General features: G+C 41.4%; 1 protein-coding gene across 4 annotated transcripts in view; it reads left to right on the top strand.

The window, feature by feature from the left end:
• Positions 1-1,050: 1,050 nt before the first annotated feature.
• Positions 1,051-22,743, top strand: part of SOX13 (SRY-box transcription factor 13) — a 66,008-nt gene continuing 44,315 nt past the window's right edge. For all 4 annotated transcript variants that reach the window (XM_083358282.1, XM_083358280.1, XM_083358281.1 and 1 more), the window contains exon 1: positions 1,051-1,237. The gene's annotated coding sequence lies outside the window, so the exon portion shown is untranslated. The remainder of the gene's footprint in view (positions 1,238-22,743) is intronic.

Here is a 22,743-nt window from a genome sequence, read left to right as displayed (position 1 = left end):
TATATACTAATTTGAAATTCTAGTGACAAGTTGGGAACTGCTGTTTAGATGGCAGAACCATAAAACAGCTGAGGATTCACTTTAACCCTCAGTATATTGTTGCAAAATCATTATACAACTATACTCTTTGGAATCCCAAACTGGCAACCAAACTTCATGATAACAGCACCAAAGAGCATTGACACTATTTTCCTTTTAATACTGTAAACACTTTCCCATTTTTAACCATGAGATTAGATATTAATAGCAGCAGCTTCAACAGTAATGACTTTTAAATGCAGAGTCCCCGTTTCATGCCAGTTTCCTTTCCCCAAGAGAAGATGGATAACTTACTGTGGATGTCCTCCAAATTTTACCAAAGTTGGTAAGGCTCTAGCAAAAGTTTGATTATTGACAAATAGATGTCATACTGAATTATAGGAGTTAATTTCAGGAAGAGGGACCTGTACTAGGCAGAATTGGCTGCCATACATATTTATTTTTGTATTTAATTGCTTTGATTGATTGTTGCTCAGAGTCATTTGACTGAAATCGGAGGCTATAGAAAACAACTAACTAAAACTGTTTGTGTGTTTGAATTGCCTAAGACTGCTGTAATATTCAAAAGCTTGCATTTCTTCCTACATTGGGCAGGGCTCCATTCACAAAGCTGCTTTAACTTGGACTCGAATAAACGCAAAAAAAATTCTAGAGGAAGAACAACTCCTTCAGAATTGCAGGTATTTAAGACATCTGGCTTCAGCTTCGCCTCTCGTGTCCATGGCTAAGTGCGGACGTGTGAATCCAGCCACTATAGCTTAATCAAGAAACCACGATTAGCTACGCATTGGCGCAATGTGCGAATTTAACCACTCTCTCAAAGCTCAGAAGAGGAAAGTCCAGAAGGAAACAGGTCCACAGCCAAATCTGGAATCGGGACCCCTTTGAGGCAAACGAGCAACGGAATCGGGCCAGCGGGAGGGAGAAGCACGTTCCCTGGAAACGGCATGGACGGTCGGCCGGAGGAGTGTCCGTCTCGTTTTCCCCTCCCCTCCTCTGGAAGCCTGCAACGCCAACCGCGTGCGATCGCACCGACTAAGCGTCCGCCTCTTGTATACAGAAGAAAAAGATGGAGGGAGGGAAAACCGGGTCTGGCCTGCCCCTTGGGCGGGGCGGATTGGAAGACAACAGCCCGAGCTCGACAGAAGAAGCAGCTCGCTGCCGGAGGAAGTCGCGCTGAGTCCCGCGAAGCAATTTAGTAAGTGCCGCCGGCCGGGTCTTTTCCAAACCTTAAGCCAAACCGTAGCGGGAGCGTCTCCTTTGGGTTTCTCGTGGCTCCTTCCCGCTGTTCACTAGTCTTAACTCTGGATGAAATGACCTGTCTTCCGGGCTCAAGCTGAGGCCACTGGCATGCTTAATGGACGCCCCGTGAAATGCCCCAGCGACCTGAGGTGCCTCGGAGTAACTTGTAGTTCGTGGGATGTTTTTGTTTAGCAAGAGAGCTCAGCAGACCCGCGCGCGCGCGGGCGCGCGCCCCCCGGCTTGCTTTATCGCACGGATTTCGATTTTTATTTTCCTTCCTTCCTTAAGACACGTGAACTCCGCTGCTGGAGAAAAGCTCTTCAACTGGAAATGGACTCTGGGGAGGGTATTTGGTTTAACAGTTCCTTCTTTCTCGGTTTGCAAACTCCATAGAGAGATGCCTCCGTTCGCTGGCTATTTACTCTGTTTATGGATGTGTTTCTGTGCGTGTGTGTGTGTGTGTGTGCGCGCGCGCGCGCACGCACCCGCATTTGTACTGTAAATTAACAACACGCTAGTGAAGGGAATCATTGATCTCCTTCTTGCAGTCTACAGATCCCCGTCTATAAAAATGCCCCATGAGAATCAAAAGGAGTCGGTTGGCTAACCTCTTCTGTATATTGCCCAGCCACTCCGCCGTATTTTGCAATATTCTCCTAATTTCATCGGGACGGCAGTGAAGAGGCTCTTGAGAAAAGTGTTTTTGTGAATTCAAAAGTGGAGCTCCAGTTCAAAATAGGTATTTGCAGAGGGTTCCGTCTGCTCCAAATATCTCCCAGAAGGTGAAGGGTCGTAATTGTGTCTTACTCCCTCCCTCAAATAAATACACATTGTTCAGTTTTCTGCATCGTTCCCCATGATTTTTTTTTGTTGTTTTTTTTTAAATTTGCGTGACTGTCTATCCGGGAACAAGGAACTATATCGGACTGCTTCTTGCCAGACCTTCCTTTAGGTAGAGTTAACTTAAACGTAGAGAGGGAGAGAGACTTTTAAAGGAGCTTCAGAGCTACTTTCTTTTCTTCCCATTTCCTGTCCACCTCCTCCCCATCTTCTGACCAAAACAAAACAGCATATTTATAACTGACTAGGGGCACTGTCTCGCCAGCCAGTCTGGGGGGTTCTGTAATACAATGATTTCATAGTCAATGGGGAGAGGCAGGATGATGCTCTTGCAGTTGTAGGCACCAACAGAGGTCACCAAGCACGTTATAAAATAAGCAGCCTGCCAAGAGGTTATTTCTCAGTTTACAAAGGAGAACAGATACAACTTGAACCTAAGCTTGGATTTTTTTAAAGTAAAAAAAAAACCTTACTTTATTGAAAGAGGTGTCATTCTATACAGGATTGCACCAAGCTCCTTGATGTTTATTTGTGGCATGTGTATGATTATTGGGCCCTTTCTAAATCAGACAAAGTTTCAGCTCTTACATTTTGAAGACTGCTCAGTCTGTTTTGGATCTTGCCCTTTACTGCACTTTAGTTGCAGTATTATTTTATCACAATTTTAGTGTAATTTCTATCTTTAATTTGAATGTATGGAATAGGAGTGCAAGAAACGTTATACCTGACATGATTGTTGCAAGATGTGTATTTCTAAGGGAGTTGTAGTACACAAAACCATTAACATTTCACTGTTGTATGATAAAATCCAAAGTAATCCTGTTTTGTCTTTCTGTTCTACTTTGGGTAGTGTCAGATAGATAGCATTTAGAATCAGTTTTACAATAAGAGAGTAACATTTATCCCCAAGCACTGATGCAGCTAGAGTATTTTGGCTGAAGTTACTGAAATGTTGATAGTCATCTGTGTCCCAATTCTCTTTCCTATTTTGCCTAAAAGACATTATTTTCAGGGCTTGTTCTATAATCTAAAGTCCTGAAAGTCTGATCCTATAAAATTAGTTAGGTATAGTAGAATAAACAATGGAATGCAACTAAATCCCAGTTTATTCTGGGTAGATGAGCTGTGCTTTTGTTTATTATTAGACCTAAGGGATACCATGACTCATGTGAGTGAATAAAACCTGTAAGATGGAGGGGCATTCAAGTGTCCTAACCTGTGTTCTGTACAAGAGCTAAACTGTGATGGACAGGATAGCTATTGCCCCGCTGAGGTTAACTCCAATCTCCTGGACAGCTGGCCATATGTTGGACTTTGGTTCATTTTGTTAGTGTACCCAGGTAGCAGTTTGTAGAATTGGATGATCAAGATGATGTACAAATAATAGCTGAAAGAATTAAGCTTCAAAGAAAGAATACACAGAGACATCTAAAACAGAGGTGTGCAACCTTTTGGGCACCAGGGACCGATTCTGTGGAGAGAGGTTTTTCCACGGACTGGAGGGGGCGTGGTTTCGTGTGCTTCCTGCATCCCATGGATGGGGCTTTGCTTGTTTGTGTGGACTGGTTTCTGGCACGCCGTGGACCAGTGCCGATCCACAGACTGGGATTAGGGACCCCTGATCTAAGACACAAAGCTGTTACATGGTATAGTAAACTTTAAAGGGCGTTTTCAACACACTGCATTTGTGGAATATAGAGATATAAGCTGAGATACATAGGAATTATATACATGTCACAGTTTCTTGGTATAAAACCCTGGAAAAGCTGTTCATTGTTTGGGGGAACCCTCTGGAATGGCCTGAAGCAATGTGATATCGTGGTTAAAATGTTGCATTAGGACCAGAAGATCTAGGTTCAGGTCTTTCCTCAACCATGAACATTTTCTAGGTAACTCCGGAACAGTTGTTCTCTCTCAGTTCAACATACTTCCCAGGGTTCTTGTGAAGAATATTTGGAATAAGGAATGCTACATACAACTTGAATTCCTGGACACAAACTAGAACATAAATATAACAAGAATAATTGATTACTCCTGGAAGGAGAAATCCATAGTATCCTTTTAAGCCTATAGGATAGACCTTTTTGATCCTAATCCTGATACTTCAAGTATGCATCTCAGAATATTAATGTTCTAAACATGGCTTTTTAATATTGTACAATATCCTTTACTAAGTTGCTGAGTTACCTCATTTTCAGGATTGCACAATGTAGTTGAATGAACTACTAGGTAGCACCTGGTAGTTCATCTTGGGCAGCTTTATCTGCCAATTCTTAGAGTACACTGCATAGCAAATTCAGATCTTCTGCTACGTCATGTTTGAATTTACCTCAAATTTTGCCTTAGTTTAATGGTTCCAATGTCTCAGGCTAGGATCTCTTTGCTTTTATTGTTTTGTTACTAAAATAATATTTTCTGCAACCTGTGTAATGTCACTGCAGAAAAATTAAAATGGGTGGTGTTAAGGCTCTGGATTCAGTTACCTGCATTAATATTTGTGCACCACAGACTTAGCATGGTTAATCTGGAGGTGAGACAAAAAGTTACCTGATGTATATGTTGGTTCCTAAATCCCAAACCTAACCTAAGATTCCATGATAGACTTTTGAATGTAGTCTTTGCTTTCTGCAAGAATTGTTATAGTTTTATTTATTAGAATATAATTTTTGCTGTTAACACTTTTGTTGCTTGTCAGGTCTGCACATCTGTCAAATAACACACTTCTAACAAATTTTGCTTCACTTAGGACAGATAAAATTATTTAATTGGCAATAAACACAGGCTTTTGCAGGTTTCAGGCATATGGTTTTTAAAAAAATGAAGTACAGTTTAGGCATGTGGAGAAAATAAGGTTCAGATTTGTTTGCTGTTATTTTGTAAAGTTTTTCATTTAATTTGAATATTGAAAATACAAGGTCCTCCTAACTGTTCTCTTGAAGTAAACATGTATAGAGAATTCCTGCTTCTAGAAAGAAAAATACTCTGCACAAATGACACATGTTTGTCAACAAAGACAGCTGTCTCCCACATTCTCCTCCTTTCACTCTATGGCATCTAGAAATATTCAGCATGTAATGTGATACCATCATTCTGGGAATTAACTATTACCCACTTATTGTTATTTGTGACATTTCATTCTATCCTTAGTGAGCAGAAGAGAATCTAGTTGTGGCATCTACTGCAGGGGTGTCAAACTGCCGGACGCATCACACAGAAGCTGTGCCCACCCCATTGCCAGCAATGGCAAAACCATCCCGATACGTTGCGCGACGTGACGTGATGTCGCGAGTTTGACATGTCTGATCTACTGTAAAATCTCTTCCTGAGGCACTGTTGTGGAGTCAGTCTGGACACCTGATTTTTAAGGGCAGCAGCCGGCCCCCCAAGATCTTGGAAAGGTTGGCTGCTGAAACCTGCCTTTATGTCGAAATGTGGCCCAGTTTTTCTAAGAAGTTAATTTAATTGCCTTTGATGTGACATCATTATGGGAATGTAACATCACTTCTGACTTAATTGAATAGAGCTACTGTTTGGCCGCACTACTTAACCCGTCAGGGCTCCCTATCATGAGTCTCCCATATACCTGAGCCATACCTGGAAATCAGCTGTGTTAATGTAGCATGTAGATGAAGATTCACTCATCTTCATCAATGATTTGGACGAAGGGATAGATGGGGAACTCATCAAATTTGCAGATGACACCAAGCTGGCAGGAATAGCCAAAACTCCAAAAGATAGGCTTAAGATACAGGAGGATCTTGACAGACTTGAACATTGGGCGCTATCTAACAAAATAAAATTCAGTGGTGAAAAAAGTAAGGTTCTACATTTAGGCAAGAAAACCAAATGCACAGGTATAGTTTGCGTGGTACCTTGCTCAATAGTAGTAACTGTGAGAGGGATCTTGGAGTCCTAGTGGACAATCACTTAAATATGAGTCAGCAGTGTGCTGCAGCTGTCAAAAAAGCCAACACAGTGCTAGGCTGCATTAACAGAGGGATAGAATCAAGATTACGTGAAGTATTAATACAATGCCTTGGTAAAGCCATACTTGGAATACTGCATCCAGTTTTGGTCACCATGATGTAAAAAAGATGTGGAGACTCTAGAAAGAGTGCAGAGAAGAGTAACAAAGATGATCAGGGGACTGGAGGCTAAAACATATAAAGATCAGTTGCTGAAATTGGGTATGTCTCATTTAATGAAGAGAAAGACGAGGGGTGACATGACAGCAGTGTTCCAATACCTCAGGGGCTGCCAGAAAGAAGAGGGAGTCAAGCTATTCTCCAATGCACCTGAAGGCAGGACAAGAAGCAATGGATGGAAACGAATGAAGGAGAGAAGCAATCTACTGTAGAACTAAGGAGAAGTTTCCTGACAGAATAATTAATCAGCGGAACAATCTGCCTCCAGAAGTTATGAATGCTCCAACACTGGAAGTTTTTAAGGAGAGACTGGATAGCCATTTGTCCGAAATGGTATAAGGTTTTCTGCCCAAGCAGAGGTTTGGACTAGAAGACCTCCAAGGTCCCTTCCACCTCTATTATTATTGTTGTTGTTGTTGTCATCCAGGCCAAAAGTATCATAAAAGGTTAAATCATGGAAACTGGACCAAAGTTTATTAAAACTGAGATGTTTTGTTACTCATCCAAGTAACTTCTTCAGTCAAAACGAAGATTTGGGTAGGCAGAGAGTCAGATAGTTATTGGAAAGAACCTCACATACAGACTGTGAGGGGAGGAGGGTTCTCCCCACAATGAAAAGCAACATGTAAAGAAAGCTGTGTTAATAGTAACTCAGTCTTCCAGTCAAAGCATTGTTATTTGCTAAGGGATGAGATTATGTGTTGCTGTTATGTACTGAATGATGACTGGTTGTTTTTCCAGAGTACCGGTTTCTCCTTTTGTGTTTGTTTTATATTGTTTTATAGTTTTTAAAAGATTGTTTGTAAATTCTGGCTGGGTTCTGGTGTCATCATTGGCCACTGCCCATCAGATTAGCTCCTTTGTAATCACTTTTGAAAATAATTCTGCTCCTAGCACATTGGTGTTCTCACACATAGGTCTCCATACTTCTAAACAGGGTGTTCTGTTTATAAGAAGCATATTTTAGGTGCAGAGTCACATATTATTGTCCTCTTGAGAAAGTCAGTGAGCATTAAGGTAACATACGACATACAACCGACAATTTTTGCTGGCCTGGCGAGTTTCTAGTTGTTTTGAAACTGTTGGTGAGACCGTTAAAAGTCGTTGGAGCTGTTTGAATTTGTTCTACCAGCAGCAAGATCTGACTGCTGGCCCACTGATGGATTCTACTGCAAATCAGGGCTGTTTCCAGAGGAGGCAGAGGAGGAGAGGACCTGGAGCTTATGGGGCGAAGGAACTGGATGAGGCTGTCGGCAGGCCCAGAGGAAGAGAGAGAGGCTTTTGGAGGAGTTGGTGGCGGCGGCAGCAGCAGCGTGCTCCAGGGGCGAAAAGAAGCAAGGCCTCTTTAAGGAAACGATGGAAGAGTCAGGATCAGAAAAAGAGCCTTGGTGGAGCAGTGGCCTAATGCCTCCTTAAGTAACAACAGCTGCCTGCAATTAGTGCAGGTTCGCATCCCACCAGGCTCAAGGTTGACTCAGCCTTCCATCCTTCCGAGGTAGGTAAAATGAGGACCCAGATTGTTGGGGGCAATTAAGCTGACTTTGTAATAATGCCGTTTGGGGGGTGTATGAAAGCCTTAATAAGCAGGCATATACATAGAATGAAGGCTACTGCTAAGCTTGTAAGCCGCCCTGAGTCTTCGGAGAAGGGCGGGATATAAATGGAATTAAAATAAAAATAAATAAATAAATAAAAAAGGAAAGAAGGCGAGGTTGTCAGAATACAAGCTAACTTGAGGGCTAATCTACATGGAGCCCCATTTCCATCTGTCCTGTTTGCCATCGTTCACTCCCTAGAGACTAAAATGGAAAATGTGAAATTTGAGCGGGCCTCAAACAAGGAGGTGGTGACCCTTTGAGAGCTGTATGCAACGAAATTTCATTTTGATGTATGCCGATTGGTGTACATTCAAAGTGACAATAAAGTTATCATCATCATTATGTGGGCTGTCATTGAAATACAATGGAAGCATTAACACAGTTGCTCCTGATGGCAACTGTAATCTGCTGTATTCCTCAAAATGCCTGCTGCGGATATGGGCTGTGGGATGGCTTGCCACGTTTGAAGTGTACAATACATAAATGAAATAAATAAATATCAGCATAAGCCATTAGAGCAGTTCACCTGAGGAACTAAACTTTCATGTTATAATCATTCTGTACAACCACTACTTCTTTGATGAGCTTTCTACCGCGTGATCCTTACTGGCTTTCTTGCAGACGTTTTATTATCAAACTAGGTAACATCATCAGTGCTTCTTTGGAGACGCCTATATTGTGAAAATGAGCCCTGTGCTATAAAGGGGGAGCATAAGTTACACATACACACATACAGTGCCACAAACAACTGTCAATAAAGTGTTCTACCTTAAATGTAATGGTACACAGAGATTATTTGGTGTTTACTTGCTGTTTACTCTCCCATGCTTATAGTTCCATTGAAAAAAAAATCCTACATGAATTTTTAAACAATCAGCATAAGCAACTTGACTGTATTGAATTATGTTGAATATGTGTGATGATTTTAACTGCCTTGACAGCTTCATTGTGGGAAATGACAGTCAAAAATAGATATTTTTTGAGTGGGGGGGGCTATGGTTGAAAAATTTGCTATTTAGTATTTTAGTGCTTCTATGTTATGAAAAAAGCAGAAATGTCATTGTATTTTATTTTGCAATCTCATTAGTTAATTAATGTAAGGCAAATTCCAGAAATTATGTAGGTCAACTGTGGCTTAACATAGGCTAGGTCAGGGATGGGAAATCTATGGCCATCCAAATTAATTGAACTATAATTCCCAGCAGTCCCAGTCAACATCATGAAAAGAAATGTTGAGATAGGTAGTTCAACAACATCCAACCATCTCCCTGCTCCTACACTAGGAAATCCTGAATGAGTTTTGCTGCAACTGTTCAACACACGTTTTTCTAACAAAATTCCCTTTAGATAGGCATTGGATTACGATTTGTACCATCTCTAGTTCTCTCTATGGAGAGAATGGGGACTGAAGTTCAATGTATTTGGAAGATATCATAGGTTACGTATATGCAGTGCTTCCAAACCTTGGCAAGTTTAAGAGGAGTAGACTTCAACTCCCAGAATTCCACATCCAGCAAGGGAATTCTTGGAGTTGAAGGTCGCACATCTTAAATTTGCCAAGGTTGAGAAACCCTGTGTTAATATATTGCCTCTACAGAAGTAGGTTTTGTTTCTCTTAGCTTCATTTTATCTACCTGCTTCATAGTTTTCTCAGATACCTGTCAGAACGTACCCTAGCATTGCATTGTCTTTTATTTATTTTATTTTATTTATTTTAATTCCATTTATATCCCGCCCTTCTCCGAAGACTCAGGGTGGCTTACAAGCTTAGCAGTTGCCTTCATTCTATGTATATGCCTGCTTATTAGGGCTTTCACACACACCCAAGCGGCATTATTACAAAGTCAGCTTAATTGCCCCCAACAATCTGGGTCCTCATTTTACCTACCTCGGAAGGATGGAAGGCTGAGTCAACCTTGAGCCTGGTGGGACTCGAACCTGCACTAATTGCAGGCAGCTGGTGTTACTTAAGGAGGCATTAGCCCACTGCTCCACCAAGGCTCTTTTTACAAGTTTTGCCATAAATAATTTTTACAAGTTTTTGTTAGCATAAGTAAAGGATGTCAATCTTAAAAATAAATTAGAAGAAAATAAAATACTACATATGCCTATATTCACATTGCATGTTTATGCTGGTTATTAAAGCTCTCGCAATTGCATATGCATAGCATATTGCACTAAGTTGATTTTGTGGTTTATTGTGTTCCATGAGTTCAGTAGTGTATGGTTTAAGGTAGTTATGTATCAACAAAATAAGTTAATTCATTAACCAAGTTAAGCATGTTGTGTGAGAATAGCCAGTGATTCAGGGATTAGAAATTAGGTACATGGATTCTCAGCTACATTTAACTGGTTGAATCCAATCAGGGAGACTTTGGATTGTTATAATCAGTTGCCTCCAAAATTGCTGATGGGTTAGTAGAGGAAGTGCAAATAAAAAGAACCGGTTTGTAAAAGAAAGAACAGGGATTCAGTTTCTGCCTCGACCTCCTCCAAGATTTTGACTCCTTTTTCCCAGTTCTGTTGTTCATATGTGACTTCAGTGTTTTCACAATAGAATTTGGACTTCTTGTGGGATATCCATTGATGCCACGTGGTAAATCTTTCTTGGACTCTACCAAGGGAATCTACCAAGGGAACTTTCATAAATAGAATGGAAGATGGGATTGGGGAGAGGGGCTGTTCTTTAAAAAAAATTCTGTGTGGAAATTTTTGAGCAGGCTGATAGGAATTCTTTGGATTCTTGTGCAAGTGACACTACAATAAATTGAACATTTATTTCAAACTATCCCTTGCTAAGATTGTATTTGCCTGAGATATTCTGTCTGTGACCGGATGTGTATAGCTCACTTACAGATGCAATACAAATCATCCTAGCAGAAATCTTGGCTGTTTAATCAGCTGTTCCCTTCTTGCTAATTACAATCTTTGGTGGGTCACTGCGACAAGGTTTTGCAGAAGTATATTTTGAGAGCTTCTATGTCTAGTGTGAAAGCACGAAGATAAACTATGTTATACAATGGCAAACATTCTTGTTGTTTGTATATGTATGACAACATTTTGTTACAAATCTCACCTTACAGCTATGCATGGAATTGAAAATATGTGTGTTTGTGTGTATGTTAGAAACATAATGTAAATAATGATCTACTTGAGTAAGCTGCAGACAGAGCAAGTCCACTGGAGCTGAAATGTCTAGGGTTAACTTTTATTAGTTTTAGTTTCTGTTTCTTATATTTATATCATGATTCCAAAGCCTTGAAAGTACTTTGGTTATTTCAGCAGCAGTTTTCTGTTGCGTTAGGATTGTCGACTCATCCCAAATATTTGTTATGAATTATTCTACTGAGTATAGCAGAACTTCCTGAAAAATAAGCATAATATAATATTAGGGTTTATGAGACCTGAGCCCACTTCTTCTGTCTTAGAAACATGCAGATCTATTGAAAGCGAACTGCTTGGTATGAATTCATTTAGAATTCAAAAGATTGAGAATAAAACTGCTAATGGCTCTGTTAGACATTAGAGAACTTGTACTCTTTATTGAACAGCTTGGGAGGACAATAAGAGTATGACAGTAAAACACATTACAGCATTCTGGTTTTTATATATTACAGCAAACCTGTTATTACATGGCTGAGGTGTGTGCATATATTCATATGTAAAGTAGGATTGGACATTGCAAAGACAATTAAGGAGTGTCTTTGTACAGCTGCATAGTGACTGTATCCCTGTAATATAATTTCAGTGAGGCCTGGTTATTGAATAGGTAGGTTTTGACTACATTACTATTTTTCCAGGTGTTTTGCTTTGTTTTCTGAAGAAATTAATTATAGTTATGGATATAAAATTGGTTCATCAAGGACAACCACAAAATAAGGTAAATCTATTTCTGACCCGTATGAGGTAGGCTTAGTCCTTCCCTCTCAACTGGCTCCATGTTGAATAGACTGATGAAATTAGTCTTTATATTGGTTGGGTTCACACATTGCACTAAATCACAGTGTGGTTGATTTTGTCTTAGCACGCTGCATGAAGCCAAATCCTGTGGTTTGCAAATTATGGTTTAACTTAGCCTGTTTTGTTATCTTTCCAATTCTGATTTATTCCTTTAATCATTTTAAGCTGAAGATGTTAGGTACTCAATATAATTGGTTGTCCAGGAAAAAGGGGTTAGCATATCGGGTCCTTTTGAGTAAAGTCCCATGCAGCTTGATTCCTCTACCCTACTTTTTAAATAGCTATGTAAATCTGCTGTGAAAGGTCACTATTGGTTCTGTCTGAGATAATATCAGTACTAAGTATGATCAAGTCAAACTAGAGATACTATGGAAATCTTGACCCAACACTTGAAGACTATAGGCATGGAAAGAATGAAACACTGAAATTAAATCCTATGATTATGGAGTTACTGTTTGCCTGAAAACCATACGGTTCTCTTTCTCCTCTAGTTATAAGTCTGATGGGGTGGCTTTTCCTCTGAAAAAAAACACAGCTCTGTAACTTGAGTATCTTTCTGGACTCCCAACAAGTGTTGTCTGGCCAAGTAGACTCCATGGCCAGGAGGGCCTTTGTCCAGCTCTGGCTGATGCACTTATCCATTGTGGCAGGATCTTTCAACAGTAACTTATGAGTTCCTTAATACAGTGGTTGGTTGGACTACTGCAGTGTGTTTTATATACCTATGGCTGCATTTGAAGATGATTTGGAAACTGCAGTTGGTACCAAATACTGAAGTGTGCTTGCTGGATGAAAGCCATTCCAGCCATATTACACCATGGCTGAAAGGAGGGTACATTGGTTGCCTAATGGTTTAGCTACAATTCAAAGTCTTGCTCTTGACCTTTAAATCCCTATATATAGCTTGATTCTTGGGTTCCTTCAGGACCACCTTTTCCTAGAAGAACCATCCAGTCTGGTGTGTTTATCCCAGGAGAGAAAGCTATTCATATTTATCAAGAGAGAAATGAAATCAGTAGAAGCCCAAGGGCTGTGCTTCCCAATAATAGTTTCCATTTTATGAAATAATCTTCCTGTCCCTAGCTAGATTTGTATAGACCAGGGGTAGGCAACCTCGGCTCTTTTATGACTCATGGACTTCAACTCCCAGAATTCCTGAGTCAGTTGACTCAGGAATTCTGGGAGTTGAAGTCCATGAGTCATAAAAGAGCCGAGGTTGCCTACCCCTGGTATAGACTTTAGCACCATTCCACAAAGTAGTAAAAACTAAACTGTACCAGAGGGCCTTTGATACTTAAGCTTACTTATTTTAATAACGCAGTAGTTGGTGTAGTTACTGAATTAAATAAATGATCTGATGGTATAGAAATTGAATAAATAAACAATAAAACTAAAAAAAGACAAAGATCATGATATTGGTTCATACAAATCTCTTCCCCCTCTTTTGCTCTTTGAGAATAGAACTATCTTATCCTTTTCACTAGATTATGTGCATCTGAACAGAAAGGCCGGTTAAAGATGGGAATGTAGCCTCTAACCCGCTGATTCATGAAACCATTTTGGGGGCAAAAGTTGGGGGCATCCTATTTATCTTGTTCTCTGCATGATGGATTGTGTGTGACAGATATAAGCTACCTAATTGCCCAACAACTGGAATATGAATTTTTTCACAGAGTAACAAATCAATAGTTTCTTGTGAACCTCTCCCTCTTATTTGAAGAGCATCTCCCTATCCCTATTGAGTGAAATATAATCCCTGCTATTCTAGGATTATAGCTGTGTACATCTCCAACCGTATTTCTTCGTGTATTCTAATCTGTTTTTCATCATTGGATTCTTGGTGAAGAAGGTGTTCAAAGCCGGTCTTTCATTTCATAGAGGAAGAAAAGCTGACTGAATTGGAGGCAAAAAACGTTTTGGAAACTTAACTGTGTTTTTGTTAACCCATTCCCCCCCCCAAAAAAGTGAGACTTTTGTCCATTCCACCATAAGTACAGATACTCCCTGCACTTTATCCATCTGCTTGAAAACCATATGTCCAAACTGGAACAGTTTCAGACTTAAACAATGGCCTTTAGTCTGATTTAGGACTACTAGTAACAGTAATAAAGGGATGGAATGTTGAGCCTGAATTTTCCCATGTTGGCTGGAATGAAGTTAACTGGTGCCAAAACCAAGGAAAGTGTTGAAGATATTCAGGCTTGGATTGGGGAATTTTACTGATTCCCCTTACTGTAGTGTGGTAATAAACTGGATTAGGTTTGCCTTCCTTTAGCAAACAGATGGTATTGTTAAAGTAAGGTAAACTGTTTCCTCGAGTCAAACTATCTGATGATTTAGCAATGTCCTCAGTTTCTAAGAATCTCAACTACTATTTTAGATGGATGAAGAGTTCCAATTTTCTCAATTTTGTTAGTAAAAAGTAGAACTTCCATTTTGTTCTGTTTTTCCTTTGCCATTGCTCATACCCTTCAACCCAAGTTCAATTTTGAGACTCATCTCAGAACATGAACATTGGGATATGAATTCAAAATTCTCTATTACAAACACACTTTGATAATATAATGTATTCCTTCCATAAAATTACAGTAATGTACTTCAAAGAATAATACCTTTCTAATCAAACTACTCTCTGCCAGTGTATTCATTGTTTAGAATTGCTTTGGGAAAGGGGGAAATATTTACTAGTCCCTTTGTGCAATCTACTGGCCTATAACCTTTTATGATGATCAGCCCAGCTTCTCTTGTACAGTTGGAGGGGGATTAAAGCAGTTGACTGGGATTTTCCATGCATGGCTGAATGAGGATGATAGCGGTACTTCAGGGTCTGAAATTAGTGTCTGTTTTCATTGTAAGAAATTCTCACCAGGCAATATTTGGCAGTAAAATAAATAAATAAATAAATAAAGAACCAAGTTTCTCTTCTACTGAGACACAAAGGCTCTGTGATCTGTATTATGCTGATCTGATCCTTTTCCAAATGATCTTAATATTTAGACACCAAGGACCAAATAATATTTTCTCTGTGTAGGGCAAATTAAGTCCATCAATTGTGAAATGAAGGATTATTTCTCCCTCCCCTGCTTTCACTGAATACCTGGCATAAGATGATTTTTTTCAGGATGAAAATGCAATGTTTAAGAACCACAATTCTAACAGTGTTATTATCTTGTGTAGTATGAGTCAAAACTATTATAACTTTCTTGCATATAAATAAAAAAAGCTTTATTTACTTTTAATTCATACATTTGCCAATGAATGGCAAATACATAATAAAAAAGAGGATATATCTGCATAAGTTTGCATTTTTTTTCATTTATAAATCTGCATCTATTGATGGAGATTTAGAAATAATTACATAAATAGAAATTCAGTACATCTCACTGTATTTTGACTACGTGTCAGTGTTCTTCAACTGGGTAGGATACCGTATATACTTGAGTATAAGCCGACTCGAGTATAAGCCGAGACCCCCAATTTTACCCCCAAAAACTGGAAAAAGTTATTGACTCGAGTATAAGCCGAGGCTGGGAAATGCAGCAGCTGGAGGCTGGATCCCCCTGCTGAGATGAGAGAATGGGGTGGCAAGCCGCCGAGAGAATGGGGCGGTGGAGTGCTCCGCCGAGAGAATGGGGCGGCTTGCTGTTCTCTCGGTGCAGCACGGCAGAGGCTGGATCTCGCGAAAGAAGTCTCCGCTGAGCGAGAGAATGAGGCGTCTCAGCGCCCATTTTCTCGGTGAAGACTTCTTTCAGGGGATGCAGCTTCTGCTGCCCCTTTCTCTCAGCTGCCCAGTGGAACAGCTTGCCACCAGAAATCAAGAGTGCTCCATCACTGGAGGTTTTTAAGAAGAGACTGGACATTCACCTGTCTGAGATGGTATCGGTCAGTGGTGGCGAAACTTTTAGAGACCGAGTGCCCAAACTGCAAGCCAAAACCCACTTGTTTATCACAAAGTGCCAAGGCAGCATCGGCATTCTGGTGCCCTCGGGGGAGGGGACAGGGAGGCGCCTCTGAGTGCCGTCTCTGGCACGAAAAAAAGGGGGAGCAAAAAATGGGCCACCGTACCGCAAGGCACAAAAACGCCAACCGCCGTGCCGCAGGGTGCAGATACAAGGCACCGCATCACGTGAGAACGGGGCTGGGCTAGTGAGTATCACGCAGGCACTAGCCCCGCCCCTTTGCAGCATGTGCCTGCTCGTGGCCCCGTGCGCGCATGCACGCATGTAAAATGCTTCCCCCTCCCTTTTCTTCCAGTCCACCAACCAACAAGGACCTGCTGCTGGCAGCGGTGGTGGCGCACGTGCCAACAGAGAGGGCTCTGAGTGCCACCTCTGGCAGGCGTGCCATAGGTTCACCACCACTGGTATAGGTCCTCCTGCTTGAGCAAGGGGCTGGACTAGAAGACCTCCAAGGTCCCTTCCAGCTCTATTCTATTCTATTCTATTCTATTCTATTCCATTCACTTTCTATATTTCTATTCTATTCTATTCTATTCTATTCTATTCTATTCTATTCACTTTCTATATTTCTATTCTATTCTAATTACCATTCTCTATTCTATTCTATTCTATTCTATTCTATTCTATTCTATTCTATTCTATTCTATTCTATTCTATTCACTTTCTATATTTCTATTCTATTCTATTCTATTCTTATTACCATTCTCTATTCTATTCTATTCTATTCTATTCTATTCTATTCTATTCTATTCTATTCTATTCACTTTCTATATTTCTATTCTATTCTATTCTATTCACTTTCTATATTTCTATTCTATTCTATTCTATTCTATTCTATTCTATTCACTTTCTATAATTCTATTCTATTCTATTCTATTATTCTATTCTATTCTATTCTATTCTATTCTATTCTATTCTATTCTATTCACTTTCTATATTTCTATTCTATTCTATTCTATTCTGTTCTGTTCTATTCTGTTCTGTTCTACGTTCTGTTCCAATCCATTCCATATTTTCTATTCCATTCTGTTCCACTGTCAGAGCCCATCGGAGGCAACCCAGTCAGCCCAAACAGGAGTTACACTAAGGCTCTCCTCTCAACCTGAACCCCTCCTTACCTTTCCTTTTATCTGCATCCTATTTTTAACTGCCGGCTCTGCCCTGCCCTATTTTGTCCTTGAGCACTCGTGAGCTCATCAAGAACAGAAGGTAACCGTGGGGGGAAAGGCAGGGCAAGATCTGCAAGATCCCCATTTGCATTTGACTTTGCCATCCCATCTGGTTCGAGATAACACACCACACACACACACACACACAGAGAGAGAGAGAGAGAGAGAAAGAGAGAGAGAGAGAGAGAGAGAGAGAGAGAGAGAGAGACGCACACCTCAGCAAAAAAGAAAGAAAGAAAAAGAAGTAGTAGAAGAGGCAGAGAGCCCCTGTGGGTAGGAGTGAGGATGGGGAGAAACAGCAAGAAGACCGGGTGGGGTGGGGTGGGTTAATCACTAAACCTTCCAGTGTTTAACCAAAGCAGCTTTTGCATTTGTCAAGCTCTGCTAGCAGGGCACTGGACGGGCCTGGCGGAGCTGCTGAAGGTGAACGGGAGAAGGTGAGTCTTCGCCGAGAAAATCTCAGCGCCCATTTTCTCGGCGAAGACTTCTTTCGGGGGATGCAGCTTCTGCCGCCCCTTTCTCTCAGCTGCCCAGCTAAGAGAAGGGGTGACAGAGGCTGGATCCCCCGAAACAAGTCTCCGTGAGACGAGAGAACAAGGCGTTGGAGCGCTCCGCGAAGTGTGGGGTGGGGAAGCTTGCCGCCCATTCTCTCAGTGACGAAGACTTCTTTCGGGGGATGCAGCTTCTGCCGCCCCTTTCTCTCAGCTGCCCAGCTAAGAGAAGGGGTGACAGAGGCTGGATCCCCCGAAACAAGTCTCCGTGAGACGAGAGAACAAGGCGTTGGAGCGCTCCGCGAAATGTGGGGTGGGGAAGCTTGCCGCCCATTCTCTCAGCGACGAAGACTTCTTTCGGGGGATGCAGCTTCTGCCGCCCCTTTCTCTCAGCTGCCCAACTGAGAGAAGGGGGTGACAGAGGCTGGATCCCCCGAAACAAGTCTCCGTGAGACGAGAGAACAAGGCGTTGGAGCGCTCCGCGAAGTGTAGGGTGGGGAAGCTTGCCGCCCATTCTCTCAGCGACGAAGACTTCTTTCGGGGGATGCAGCTTCCGCCGCCCCTTTCTCTCAGCTGCCCAGCTAAGAGAAGGGGTGACAGAGGCTGGATCCCCCGAAACAAGTCTCCATGAGACGAGAGAACGAGGCGTTGGAGCGCTCCGCGAAGTGTGGGGTGGGGAAGCTTGCCGCCCATTCTCTCAGCGACGAAGACTTCTTTCGGGGGATGCAGCTTCTGCCGCCCCTTTCTCTCAGCTGCCCAGCTGAGAGAAGGGGGTGACAGAGGCTGGATCCCCCGAAACAAGTCTTCGCCGAGAAAATGGGTGGCAAGCTTCCACCGCCCCATTCTCTTAGCGGAGGCTTGCAGAGGTGGCGGCGGAGCTGCGCGCGCAGCTCTCCAAACCGCCGCAGCCCGTTTGGAGAGCTGCTGCCTTCGTCCATGTTTGATGAAAGCAGCAGCTCTCCAAACGGGGGTAGAAGTTCTTTTTTTTTGTTGTTGACTGGAGTATAAGCCGAAGTGGAGTTTTTCAGCCCAAAAAGTGGGCTGAAAAATTCGGCTTATACTCAAGTATATACGGTATATGTTGCATTGCAAGATAGCCTATAGATACAGAAAACAGCAAGAGCATGCTTATGGTAAAAGTGGACTTTGATTGCCCTTATGGCTTATGACATACTTGCCAAAATGTGCAAAATATATTGTTAGCAGGAGATATGGCATGTTGTATAACTAAGGCTGATGACATAGTCTGCACCTTTGCTATATTTCCAAAAAATTGGAGGCATAAATCAATAGTTATGAGCCTAGACTCAGCATAAACTGATGAAGTGCAAATCATTCTCATTCATACCTGTATGCCTGAATGTTTCAATCAATTTTTCTGTACTTTTCTCTCTCAGCAAAATATGACTTATCAAAAGATTTTTCTTTTGTATCAGCCATATTCATTCATAATGTTGAACGCTTAAAATTCATTCCTGATTTTTCCATTATTGTCATTTTACTGAAGCTATGCAGCTTCTACCAGCCTATTCCTACTTTCATCTGTAATAGCCTGAATGTAAGCCTTTTTTGTTTATTATTAATGTATTCTTTCACTGCCCCACATGATTATTAACCCCACTCAACAAAAGCAAACAATATTCATTCAGATCTTTTATGTCTTTATATATCTTATTACCTACATCTATTGTGTATATTATCCTTTTGCTTAGTTTTACAAACACAGAATATATTTTTCCTTTTTTGTTTTAATATGTTAATTTGTACTGTTTATCACTTGTCTTGCATTGTAAGTTGTAATTTTCTATCTGAATGGTTTTTTCTTCCAAAAAGTAATTTGCCATTACTTCCTTCATAGGGCTGAGAGAAAGTGACTAACCCAAGATGACCCAGCTGGTTTTGTGCTTAAGGTGGGACTAGAACTCCCAGGCTCCTGGTTTCTAGCCTGGTGCCTTCTAATGACTACCGTGTTTCCCTGAAAATAAGATCTAGTCTTTTTTAGTGTCCAAAAGAGGCACAAGGTCTTATTTTCGGGGTTTGTGTGTATGTGTGTTTTTTCCACTTACCTTTGGCAGCAGCACCAACAGCCCTGTGCTGCCGGCCCACTTCTTCTGCGGCTGAAGGAGCAGCTTCATTCTGCAACTGAGAATGGAGCTTCGGTCTGCATTTTGCAGTCAGAGGCCTTTCTGGAAGGCTTCTGCAGCCGAGAACCGAGCTATGAATCCATATGGATTGAATCCATAGCTCAGTTTTCAGCTGCAGAGGCCTTTCAGAAATGCCTCTGACTGCGAAATGCAAGCCAGGGAATGCCACAGAAGAAGTGGGCAGGCGAGGAGAGGCAGGTGTCAGTTCATGGGAGGCCTGGTAAGTGGGTGCGGGGCACGTGGGGCAGTTTCACCCCCTGCCCTAGCTTGATTTATAGGCCTGCGCCTTGCCCGAAAACCAGGACTTATATAAGCCCACCCCAAAAATCAAGCTAGGGCTTATTTTGGGGGGGTCTTACTTTTGGGGAAAAGGGAAGCGGTGGCTCAGTGGGTTAGGACGTTGAGCTTGTTGATCAGAAGGTCGGCAGTTTGGTAGGTCGAATCCCGAGTGCCGCGTAACAGAATGAGCGCCTGTTACTCGTCCCAGCTTCTGCCAACCTAGCAGTTCGAAAGCACGTAAAAATGCAAGTAGAAAAATAGGGACCACTACGGTGGGAAGGTAACAGCGTTCCGTGCGCCTTTGGCGTCTAGTCATGCTGGCCACATGACCACGGAGTCGTCCTCGGACAAGCGCTGGCTCTTCGGCTTTGAAACGGAGATGAGCACCGGCCCCTAGAGTTGGAAATGACTAGCACGCATGTGCGGGGGAACCTTTACCTTTACCTTTTTACTTTTGGGGAAACACGGTACATCAAACTGGCTCCCACCTGAAATATATAAAAGTTGTGAAATCTTAACTTAAAATAGGGTTAAATTATCATTTGGTAAGAGTTTTAGTTTTCTAAAATTGCAAGGAGAATATTTGGTTTAAACAAAACCATGATATATTGATCGCATGTTGGTGCAAACCAATAGAAACAGACAGCTTTTTGTACATACTCATAGAGTGAGGTTTGCATTGTTTCATTAAATTTTTGCTAAATTCAAAGTTATAATGAAAATAATGCACATCATGTTAATACATGAATATTAAAGTGAAAATGATATAATAAAGTTAGAATGCATTTGGTTATGTCATTGTGACCTGGGTTCTTTAATTTTGATTTAAACCATAATCTATGGCTAAATTAATCAAACTGTTTCAAATGCTTCTCCATCTTCAGATTAGTTTCATCAGACTAACACATAGCTAAAAGTGATGATTAACAGATTTGGCCTTAATTACTCAATTCAGACTTAAACTGATTTAAGAATATCCTAAACCAATTTTCTCTTGACTAGAAACAGATGTGAAGTAAATAGAAATTGATGATCATAGTGTGAGGAGAGATAGTTCAGGGTAAAATCAATTCTAAACAATCCTGTTTACTTAAAAGAATACTCTAGAACAGGGGTGTCAAACTCAATTTCATTGAGGGCCGCATCAGCACTGCGGTTGCCCTCAGGGGGCTGGGTGGGTATGGCCGGGGTGGGTATGGCCTACTGGGTGGGCGTGTCTAGTGCGCGTATGGCCCACTGGGTGGGCGTGGCCAGCTCTACGCATCAGGGGTGCCTATGGGGGCCTGGGCAGGAGTGGGACAGATCTGAGGGTCTCTGGCAGGAGGAGGGTCTCTGGGCCAGGGCCAAGGCAGTGGGGGCCGTTCCCTCACTGTTTCCAGGATGGCTTCGCGGGCCACATGAAACCACTTTGCGGGCCGGATCCGGCCCCCGGGCCTTGTGTTTGACATGTCTGCTCTAGAAGAAAGCAATGTTCTGTTGTTCACTGTAAGATAAAAGCATAATTCCTTTGGCTTCCTAATGTAAGAGGCATTCATTCCTTGCATTTGAATTATGATTGTTGTCATTTCAGTATCTGTGATATTACTGATGATTTTGATGTTACCTGGCAGGGTAATGAAATGTCTGCAAGCAAAAAATCAAGCTCAGAAAGCACCAAGAACTCCTAATTAGTTTAACCTAAGCAATAGATATTCTCTTCTATTGGAATCGGGAAGAATATAGTACACGTATCAATAATGGAATTGCATTAAATCATCATCTTATCACCACTTGTGGCAAACCTTTGAAAGGAATACCTACATATGATTCTAGCTTGTAAGAATCTTACAGCTATATTTCAATCTAGCCTTGTATTTGTTTTGATTTTCTGTGCGGAGGCAACGTAGTAACTGGAAGTGGAAAAAATGCAATTGGTACTATTTCGCCATGTATTAAATATGTTAAGATTAGGACTACCAGTTTTAGCCTTTTTTGTATTGTTTAGACTTTTTAAAGAACAAAAGTAAATTACTAGGCAATGATCTGCCAATCCTGATATGTAATCTGTTTGTCTTGGCTCTTTAATTTCTTTATGTATATTGAATTTTCATCAACACAGTTTTTATATAGGAACACGCGTGTATTGTATGTAATTGTCAACACTGTTAAATATAAGAAACGCATATCAGCTCCTTTGACAGCTGACAGCTGCACACGCGGTTTCCGTTGACAGCTCCACACGTGGCTACAGTTGACAGCTGAGCTTGACAGCTGCACACATGGCCCGCGCGGATTGGAAGGAGCCGAAATGGCGGGAAGTATTCTAAGACAGGGATTGGCTAGCCACCCGCTGGCATCCCTATATAAGGGGAGATGTGTCCCCACCTTGTTGTTCCTGTGAGGCAAATAAAACAACTGTTGTGTTAAGCCAGCTGTTCTCCTTCTTACCGGGAACCCGCCGCGAACACGACAAAGCGTGCGCAGATACTCACATACATCACCTATGAAGAGGATGTAATAACAGTGGCATGGAAAGCCTGTACCGAATAAAATAGGTTTTAATGTTATCTGTTGATCAGTCATTAGGGTCAGTTATATTGTACCATTCTATCAAAGAACAAGGTGGGTACAAAAATGTTGGTCCCTGCCCAGAGAAGCTTACAGAATGATGGTAAGAAAAGGAAGACAAAGATAAAAAAGGAAAACACATTCATCTTAGGCACAGACTATTCTGAAATCAATGTATAACCAGGCATGTATAGAAGTGCATAGCATTTCATTGCTGTCTGACTACTTATCCATCATCCATCCGACTTCTTTAAAGGGATAAGAATTAAGGTTTTATATTAAAGGGTTCATAAGAAAAGCTACTTTTAGTAAGGGGTTGAATAATCTTTT

This window comes from Vipera ursinii (assembly GCF_947247035.1).
Source record: "Vipera ursinii genome assembly, chromosome: 3".
NCBI classification, from domain to species: domain Eukaryota; kingdom Metazoa; phylum Chordata; class Lepidosauria; order Squamata; family Viperidae; genus Vipera; species Vipera ursinii.
This window is presented reverse-complemented; position numbering and strand designations above follow the sequence as displayed.